Source organism: Mus caroli, unplaced genomic scaffold, assembly GCF_978045245.1.
Source record: "Mus caroli unplaced genomic scaffold, Mus_caroli_1 scaffold_10, whole genome shotgun sequence".
Classification (NCBI taxonomy): Eukaryota; Metazoa; Chordata; class Mammalia; order Rodentia; family Muridae; genus Mus; species Mus caroli.
The window spans coordinates 54,454,158-54,461,995 of record NW_028227265.1 but is presented as its reverse complement, the minus strand read 5'-3'; the positions used below and the strand labels follow the sequence as shown (position 1 = coordinate 54,461,995).

The window sequence follows — 7,838 nt, the reverse complement described above, 5'->3', positions numbered from 1 at the left end:
CCACCTTATTTTGAGACAGGATCTCACTGGCCTTGAACTCATAAAACAGCAGTCTGGTTGGTGTGAACCTCAGTGATCTGCCTGTCTCTGCCTCTACAATGCTTCTACCAGTGCAGTACCACACTCAGTTGTTTGTCTATGGGAGATAACACAGGTCCCTGTGCTCGCATGCCAGGCATGATACTAACTGAGTCGTCTCCCCAGACCAATATTTATTTGTCATGTCCAGAGTCATATTTAAGGCTTTCATAAATTATAAAATAATATTTATGACCCCACAAAAGTTCCACTTTGAAAATTATTATGGTTTTCTAATCATAATAATTTAATAATAATTTAAAATATTTGAAATAAATAAAAACATTAAAATTTAAAAAAATAATTCAAATTTATTTCTAACGTTAGATTTTTAGATTGACCATCCCTAATCTGAAAGTCCAAAATTCAAGTATACCCCAAATCTGAAAGTGTTTGAGAGCTGAAATGATGCCAGAAGTGGACACTGTCCACACACAAGCTTGTGATGAGTCACAGTCAAAGCAATAAAAAATCAGACAGAAAATTACCCTAGCTGTGGTGTAAGGGTGTAGAATTAATAATTAGTTAATAAATCCCAGTGTGGGGTTGCTACCTACCCCATAGGTTATGTTCTTCAATGAAAGACACATTCACAGTCTTTATATTTTAATATGCCTTAAGTAGCACAGCATCTGGGTGACCTCCTAGCCTCTATGCTGCTAGAATCTGCTTCCTGCTAATAATTCTGAGTTATTGCTTACTAATTCTATATTCCATCTTGGCCACTCCAGAACCAATTTGTGTAGCCCTCTGGGCTGTTCTTTCTTGGCCCAGAGCCCAGGGTGCTCTCCTTGCTTCTTGACTCTCCTCTGTCCACACTCTCCTAAAGTGTGCCCATTCTCCTTATCCCCCTTCTCCCAGTCCCAAGCCCAGGAATCCTAAAATTCTGCCTATTGGCTAATGGCATCTTTATTTACCAACCAGAATCAACTGAGGGTATGTTCCCAGCAGCTATGTGTAGACCCTCTCCTGCAAATATTTTTTTTTGAAAACATAATTAGCATTCATAATAAGGTATATATGAAACATGAGTGAATTTGGATAAGAGCAATTCAATGTATATTAAATTTTATTATCATTTTATGAAATGACAAAATTGTTACTAATAAAATTATTATTTTGTTCTTATTTAATAGAATCAATGATATAATTTTAAAGGATTCTTACATGTGTATTTCTTTTTGTTTTGCCTATGGATTTGCCCTTTTTATTTGCTTTTGCTATGACACTAAGGTGATTGCTATCATAATGTTGCTTTTGTATTCTTGGTTAAACATGCAGACATTTGAGTGTGCTTTGCTCTTCTGGTTACTGACTTTAGTTTTTCCTATATTTGCCATAGCATTTTGGAGAAATGGTTGAAAGAAGGTTACATGGGGGTCCATCCCATAATTAGCCATCAAATGCAGACACTATTGCATACACCAGCAAGATTTTGCTGAAGGCACCCTGATATAGCTGTCTCCTGTGAGGCTTTGCCAGTCCCTGGCAAATACAGAAGTGGATGCTCACAGTCATCTATAGGATGGAACACAGGTACCCCAATATAGGAGCTAGAGAAAGTACGCAAGAGCTGAAGGGGTCTGCAACCCTATAGGTGGAACAACAATATGAACTAACTAGTACCCCCAGAGCTCATGTCTCTAGCTGCATATGTAGCAGAAGATGGCCTAGTCGGCCATCATTGGGAAGCGAGGCCCTTTGGTCTTGCAAACTTTATATGCTCCAGTACAGGGGAATGCCAGGGCCAAGAAGTGGGAGTGAGTGGGTAGGGGAGCAGGGTGGGGGAGGGTACAAGGGACTTTTGGGATAGCATTTGAAATATAAATGAAGAAAATATCTAATAAAAAATGTGGAAAAAACCCAAACCATTTATTTTTTCTTTTATGTGTGTAAATGTTTTGCCTGCATATATCACATGTGTCTTTAGTGCCTTCAAAGTTCAGAAGAGAGCCTCAGAACCTCTGGAATTGGAGTTATGGATGATTGAGTTGCCTAATGGGTTCTGGGAACTGAACCTGGATCCTCTGGAAGAGCAGCTAGTAAGATTCTTATGTTTGCCTTTTGCCATCTGGCGTTAGTTGTTATAGTTGTCTCTGGCTGGAGCTTGTCCTCCTGTGATTCTGTTAGCCTCTGTCAGCACTCCTGGGAGTCCAACTCTCTCCTGAGTCCCAGTGGTCAGAGTACTCTCTGCAGGTAAGCTCTCCCCTGGCTGGGAAGATGCACAGAGGTCTGGAGCTCAGCCACGCCTCCTGGCTGAAGATGAAGGCCTGAAGGGATCCTGTCCAAGAAGCAAGAAGCTCTTGTTGCTTCTGCCCCCCCCCCCGCCCCCCCGCCCCCGCGCTCTTTGGTGCAGACTGGTCCCTGAGATACCAGGGATACAAGATGGCGATCTCACCTGAGTCCCGGGGTCAGAGCTCTCCCTCCAGTTTATAATCTTATATATAGATAGGTTTCCTGCATATCTTAGCAGCATTTTGTTCAATCTTTGGAGTAGTTACATGTTTTTCTTTTTCTTTTTTTTTTTTTTGGTTTTGTTTATGGCAATAGCAGAAGGCTCCCCGCACCTTTAGCCCACTGTACCTTCTCTCTCTGCCCCTCCCCCCCTCAGTGTTTTCTTGTGTGCTGAGGATAGTACTTGCTAGGCTTTGCTAGTTGTCACTGAGCTCCACTCCCAGCCCTCAAGGCTGGGATCTACCATGTAACCAGGCAGACTCAGATTCCCACTGCTCCTGCCCCAGCTCCCCCAGGGCGAGGATCGCAGGTGTGTGCTGTGCCACCACATCTTAAGTTCTTGAACTGTGTGTTTTCCTAATGGCTTTCTGCTGGTCTGTACATTCTCAAGGAGGATGTATCTTTCTTTTTTGTATCTTTCATCTGTGTTGCAGCTTCTTTACTAAGAGCTACAGTTTTAGCAGACTGTTGACTAGTAGAAACTGTGTCTTAATAATTGATAGACTTACTTTTTATGCCTGGCTTCTCATCTCCAAGTCCCTGAGAAGGCCAGCGATTAAGGGAAAGAATGTCTTCTATTTGTCTCCCACATGGTCCTCTTGGGCAGTGACTCCCGAGCCTTGATTTTATAGTCAAGTCTCAGTGTCATTTTTAACTTGAAGTTGGTTTGAGTCATATTCATTGTTTCCCTTTAACTGAGATTATAGTATCTTCCCAAGAACCAAACAATCTTTTCACCAACATTTTGTGAGGCACATGGATGCACAGTCTAAATCTATAACGGAAACTGGAGTGATGTTGTCACATTTTCCATGTCAGGAATTCCTGCCCATGTCAGCACATATTCCTGATTTTGAGGATGGATCATTTCTTTCAGTGTAGGGTCAGAGGTTAAGTGCAGAAGACCTTTCATTATTAGCATTTTAATTTCTCCAGAGTGGGAAGTTTTCTCAGTCTCTCTTTTTACATGCCTAAAGTCTTACCTTGAAGTTCGTCAGATGCCCGGAAAAATTTATACATTTATTTACACGTGTCACATTAGCAGATGAAATCCAGATTTTCTCTGGTGCAGTTTGGTCCACTTTTCATCTATTTTTACAGCATTGCCATCTGGTGGCCAAAGGTAGTATCTGCAGGAAGTATGGTAATGACAGAACTGAAACACACATGCCTATTTATTTATTCATTTTAGTTAGATAATTTTCTTTTACATAGTCTCTCAGACCTTGAGTTTGCTGTGTAGAGCAGCCTTCCTCTGCTTTCTGTGCTGGTATTAAAGGCACACAGAACCATAGCCCGCCAGGTCACCGCATGCCTGGAGTTTTGAGGACTTTTTCACTTAGGCAAACTGAGTCAGACTTTTCATAAACTGTAACAGAAGATCATGTCAGCATCTCAGGGGAAGGAGAGGCCATGTATACTCAGGGCCTGGTTTCTGTAGCTGCTAAACAGGCAGAACCACAGTTTAAAGTGCTCTATGCAAATTGCACATGGGCATTTAGAGAGAAATAAAAAAGTTAAATCCAAGATAATTCTTAAAATATTGAGATCATCTGTTCTAAATAGAGATTGCTTCAAAATCTTATGTCTTTCCTGGAGGCAAGTACTATTTGTCACTCCCCCTCCTCTCCTCCTCCTCCCCTCCCCTCCTCTCCTGCTTCTCTACCCCATCTCATTTTCCACTCCCCCTCCTCTCCCTCTTCTCCTTTCCCTCTCCTCTTCCCCTCCTCTCCTCTTCATTTTGTCTCTCTTTCCCTGTATTTATATAGTTCCCATCACTATCTATAGCTTAAGCACTTTGGATTTTTAACCTTTGTGTGTTCTTGGGATCATGTTGATGCTGTGGTTAAAGAACAATAGTGTTTGTTTGATACAGTAAAACCACCTTGCAGTTTACTCTTGTGGATTCTTAGTATTGGAAGTTTCAGAAATACTGGGTATGGGAGAAAACACAAAAGTTCTTTTTCCACATTGCTGATTTCTGCTTTTAGTTTTAGGGGCCGGTGAGTAACATCCTTGATTTTTTTTGATGAAGACAAAGCTGACTGGTTCTACAAAAGATTGAAAAAAGGGCAGGGACAAGCAATCCTGGCTGCAAGCTAATAGGTAAGCCACCACTACTGCTGCCCTGGGAAGCTGTAAGCAAAGGGCTGGGTTAAAGCCCAGGGTATATTTCCTGTTTCTCTTAGAGAAATTTGCTTTCCTCTCCTGGATATATTAAAAGGGGGGAGGGACCTGGTGTTATCCCAACACCTCCAAAGTCATTGGAGGCATTAATGAAAGGCAGGGAAATACTGTGCTTGCTTTGGACTGACATCTGGTAAATAATTATTTATTTTTGTTGTTTCTGGAGATGTGGTTTTTCAGCTTGTCTAAATCAAGCTCATTATCAACCACTTGCCGCCCATTTCCATTCTCCTGTGCAGAATAAAACTGGCTCCTTTTTCCTCTGTGGTTCACATTCTAGGTCATGATCACTTTAGAACATGGGAGGCATTCCTGACATGTATCTTTAAGATGATAACTTTTTATGGTGTGCAGTTTGAGCCCAGGGCCTCACTAATGCTAGTTGTGTCACCAAGCTTTGTTGGGGTCCCTAAACTCTGCTCTGCAGCATGGTTATTGTATTTTCTGTTGAGCCAGTTTTATGGAGTGCGATGAACACAGTGAGTTCAAGCGTTAAGTTCACAAAGGGCTCCTACTGCTTTTTAAATGCAGTGTTTCTTTAAGTAACCTGAGAGAAATGAAATGTTTCCATTTTTGGTTTGTTTTTAAACACGATGCTACACTAAAATAGCTAATGTCCTAAAAGCATTTTAGCTTGCCTTTCTCAAGGTTTTATATATTTCTGCATTATGCTGTTGTTCCTTTAACCTTTGAAGCTGATGGCTTCTTTCAAGATTTTTTTCCTTTTATCTTTTCTTCCTTCCTCTCTCTCTCCCTTTCTTTCTCCCTTTCTCCCTTTCTCCCTTTCTCCCTTTCTCCCTTTCTTTCTTTCTTTCTTTCTTTCTTTCTTTCTTTCTTTCTTTCTTTCTTTCTTTCTTTCTTTCTTTCTTTCTTTCTTTCTTTCTTTCTTTCTTCCTTCCTTCCTTCCTTCCTTCCTTCCTTCCTTCCTTCCTTCTTTCCTTTTTTTTTTTTCACTAGAAATATTTTATTGGTGAGACCCCACCAGCTATGCAAAGTGATCCTGGAATCAATTACCCTCCTTGGCAATGCGATCTTTCTTGAGTGGTCCTATGAATGCTTTCTTCTCCTCCATGATTTGGAAACGACCATGGCCAAATTTGGAGGTGGAGTCAATGAACTTCAGGTCAATCTTCTCCAGGGCCCGATGTTTGGTCTGGATCAGCAACGACTTATGAGGAGTAAGCACTTGCTTCTTGGTCCCCACCACACAGCCTTTGAGCATGATGAAGTCATTAGTCACCTCACCATGATACACAAAGCCATCCAGTGGGTTGATGCTCTTATCAGACAGGTCATAGTCAGTAGATGCATTGTTCTTGCTCAGTTTACCATCTTTGATGAGGTAGCCTTGATCAATTTTGTAAATCTTCTTGTTAATCTCTGTTTGGTGATGGTAGCCTTTCTGCCCAGCTTGAGCCACAGGGAAGGCTACATGGGCAGGGTGCCAGGCTCCAATACAGGTAACTTTGCGCAAATCTCAATGGGTCTTTCTGGGCAGTTTCTTTGTATGCCAACGACTGGTCACGCCTTTGTATCCTTTGCCTTTTGCCACGCTGATGACATCAATCATCTCATCCTGCCCAAACACCTGGTTCACAGGAACCTGCTGCTCCAGCCTCTCTCGGGCCCAGTCGAGCTTCTCAGCCACAGTGCCCCCATTCACCTGGATCTCCATCAAGTGTGCCTTCTTCTGGCGCAGAGGAAGCAGACCCATCTGAGTGTGGGCAATGATGTGGATGACCTGGCAGTTCTTCTTCATGCTGCTGAAGTCCTTCTCCAGCTGCTTCTTGCCTGTGCCATCCTGCCATTTCTTACAGTACTTGGTGAAAGCCGTCTTCTTAGATTTGTGCCAGTTCTTACAGAACCGCCTTTTGCTCAGCAAATACTGTCTTGAAGGTCCGAAGGCCTCGTGGGGTCTCAACATATCCCACAATGCCCACAACCACTATTGGGGGAGGGTGGTTTCCACAATGGTCACAGCCTCCACGACTTCTTTCTTGTGCACCTTAGATCCTGGCCTGTCAACTTCCTGGACGATGTGGGTCATGCCAGCCTTGTATCCCAGAAAGGCTGTGAAGTGAACAGGCTTGGAAGCGTCATCCTTAGGGAAGCTCTTTACTTTCCCATGGCAGGCTGCTGCGCTTAAGAGGCAAGAAGCCCAAGGACCCATGCCTGGGAGCTGAGAATTTCCTGTGAGACATCTCACCGCCACACGCCGCTGATCTTATCTTTTGTTTCTTACAGTTATAGTTTGTTAGATTTTATGATAAGACTGAACCTCTGAATCAGTAAGCCAGCCCTAATTAAATGTTGTCCTTTATAGGATTTGCCCTGGTCATTGTGATTGCTCACAGCGATGGGTACCCTGACTAAGACACATCTGCTCATTGCTTTATTTTACTCACATTTGGCTGGTGAGCTCTCGAAGTCCAGATATGATTCTAGCAGGGGTTCTATTTCTCTTTGTCGGGGTTCAGGAATCAACACATAAACCATACAAACACCAATCTTAGTTCAGCAAGAACAGTTTATTGAACACACATCCCAATACTGATCAGTTAATATCACAAAGGACTTGGAAATCAAGCTGTGATGCTTTTCATAGGAAAAACCAGGTTCCGAAATCCAGAAGGTAAGGGTGGAGGCAGTACTACATTTTTGGCTAACTAGATAAAGTATTATTATCTGACCTTTAAGCTGATTGGTCCTAAGTGAGGTAAGAGGGGTGGTGGGCAGGGGAGTTTCGGAGTGTGGAGATAACAGAGCATGAATATTACAACGACACCATTATGAACTTCTGGGAGAGTTTTACTTCTGAGAAGTGGAGTCTGAGAACCTGAACTTAATTTTACCTTAAGAGTAAAATGGAGACTGAATGCAAAATGGCTACAGTTATGTTAAAAGGAGCAGGCCCCAACATTCTTCCTTTACTCTATTTTCATGTTAGTGGTTGGCTGATACTGGGAAGTAACACAGGAGGGAAGGACTTGCTGGTGGGTTCCTTGGTTGCTTGTGTTTCTTAGACACATTTACCAGTCTTCTGCAAGTTCCTATGGCTCTCTAGGGTTGCCAGCATCCTTGCTTACTCACTTGTAGGTATAAAATGCTTGCCTGCACTG

At 42.5% G+C, this 7,838-nt stretch overlaps 1 pseudogene; it reads right to left on the bottom strand.

The window, feature by feature from the left end:
* Window positions 1–5,725: 5,725 nt before the first annotated feature.
* On the bottom strand, window positions 5,726–6,923 carry LOC110300855 (large ribosomal subunit protein uL3 pseudogene; annotated as a pseudogene).
* Between the last annotated feature and the right edge of the window lie 915 nt (window positions 6,924–7,838).